Raw genomic sequence first — 2,609 nt, 5'->3', positions numbered from 1 at the left:
ACTCAGTGTTAGCAGCCATCCCGAAACTTGAGATTTGCTTGGGTTTATCTAAGATTGTCCACTAAACCTAAGCTCTAACTTGTTGGTTCATCATTCCAAGTGTTTAAAAATAGTTTATCAGCACTTACATACCATTACAAATGTGTCAAATGTGTCCCCTATACTTCAAACCTAATGTGGGTAATTTTATTTATATAAATTATTGTTACTTCACAGCTTTTTGGGAATATACTGTGTTATTTAAAGGGGACTTCTACAATTGTGTTAACTTGTGATTGTGTTTGAATTATCGCAGAAACTCATTTGTAAATTGAGTTGTTTAGTTTTGTAGCACATTTTAAAAATAGCAAAATTAAGTCAATATTATCTACATGTGGAGCAGGAATATAGCAATATCCTCATCACAGTTTGTGCTTTTCAGCGTTTGGAGATCTATTCAATGTCGAAAAACTCCAGATGCCTTACTTGACACTGGGGCAGCTTAGAGAAGCGAGCTTGAGGCCGGAGGGTCGCTGGTTCAATTCCGGGACTGGCAAGGAAAATTAATTCACGGCTGAAGTGCCCTTGAGCAAGACACCTAACCCCCAAACTGCTCCCCGGGCACCAAGGTGGTTGGCAGCCCCCTGCTCTGGTTGTGTGTGTGTCCACTGCCCCTAGTGTTTGTGAAGAATTGTTCACTAGTGTGTGTCACTACCACGGATGGGTCCAATGCAGAGAAGTAATTTCCCTAAGGGCTTCAATATAGGATAATCTTGTTCTTCTTCTTCTTCATAAACACATTAGACCAGTTTGAGCTCGCAAACAGTGTGAAGATCAAGCACATGGGGAGGAAACATCCTTAGAATTTTATAAAAAAAATATATATTTTTTGCCTTAATGGCAGATTCACAATGGACATCACTCTACCATTGGCTTTTTGTTGTTATAAATGTAATGCATTTGAGTTCCAAGTATCAAAATTTCCTAAACACTTTAAATACTACTGACATTATTTCAGCTGAACTGTCTACTCACACTACACACAACCCCAGAGAACTATTGCAGAAGCACAGATAATCCCTCTTTACAGCTTTCAGCCTTTTAAGGTTATGTTGTGTAAATGTACAGCTCTTACCTCAGTGTCATACAACACTTCTCTACATGCAGAACACTTCTAGATTTGTTACTATCTTTCCTCATTTTTGATGATGTCAGGGCATGCTTCCTTTCATGAGACTGTAAGCTCCCCATGGTGAGTAATAGCATAATGCTAATCATTCCAGTTGTTAGATCCCCTTTTTGGTGTTATTCATGCTTTTGATGTCATCCCCAGTGTTACATGACAATTTCAGCTCTGTGTTCATTCATTCATTCATTATCTGTAACCACTTATCCAGTTCAGGGTCACGGTGGGTCCAGAGCCTACCTGGAATCATTGAGCGCAAGGCGGGAATACACCCTGGAGGGGGCGCCAGTCCTTCACAGGGCAACACAGACACACATTCACTCACACACTCACACCTATGGACACTTTTGAGTCGCCAATCCACCTACCAACGCGTGTTTTTTGGACTGTGGGAGGAAACCGGAGGAAACCCACGTGAACACGGGGAGAACACACCAACTCCTCACAGACAGTCACCCGGAGTGGGAATCAAACCCACAACCTCCAGGTCCCTGGAGCTGTGTGACTGCCCATCTCTGTGTTAACATTAACAATGAGGGATAAATAAGGAATATGTATGTACTGTCACCTATTTACAGCACTGAGTTATGAATCATTTTCATAATTGATATTTACAGTGTAGAATTACCATCTACAGCATTGGGCTGATGTTCACGGCGTTAGATTAACTGTGACAGGGTAGAATTTATATTTACAGTATTATTTTGATGTTTAAAGTTGTAAATGAGTATTTGCTGTGATGAATGGATATATATATATATATACACATAGATATCCATAGATAAATAGATAGATAGATAGATAGATAGATAGATAGATAGATAGATAGATAAAATACTAGAATGAAAGAACGATTGAACAATGAACAAATAAATGAATTAACGTGTTAAAGTGAGTGAATAAACGAATGTGTAAATGAGAGAGAGACTGAGAGTGAGGCAGTGAGTGTGTGAATGAGTGAATGAGAGTGAGCGCGTGTGAGTGTTTGTGAGTGAGTGAGTGAGTGAGTGAGTGAGCGAGTGTGTTAGTTAGTCAGTGAGTGAGAGAATGAATGAGACACAGTGAAGCAGTGGGCCGTGCTCGTGGCGCGCGCGCAGGAGCTGACGACGACGCGAAGTGCGAGAGATCAGAGCGCCCAATCAGCGCACAACCTGTTTACACATGACGTGAGCGCATAAAGAGCCCGAGACGGAGCGGAGAGCAGAAGAGACGCTCGAGCTCGCAGGTGCAACGAGGCAAAGGGAATGGACTGCGCGCACCCGTGGAACCGGCACTGAAGCGCGAGCTGCGCGTCCTTTTGGATTACTATCTTTTTTATTGCGAGAGAGAGAGAGAGAGAGAGAGAGAGAGAGAGAGAGAGAGAGAGAGAGAGAGAAGAGAGAGAGAGACTGAAAAAACAAACCGGACCCCTTTATAGCCCGCGTGAGAATAGTGCCCTGCAGTC

This window comes from Hoplias malabaricus, chromosome 2 (assembly GCF_029633855.1).
Source record: "Hoplias malabaricus isolate fHopMal1 chromosome 2, fHopMal1.hap1, whole genome shotgun sequence".
In the NCBI taxonomy this organism is placed as follows: Eukaryota; Metazoa; Chordata; class Actinopteri; order Characiformes; family Erythrinidae; genus Hoplias; species Hoplias malabaricus.
Note: the sequence above shows the minus strand (reverse complement) of the source record.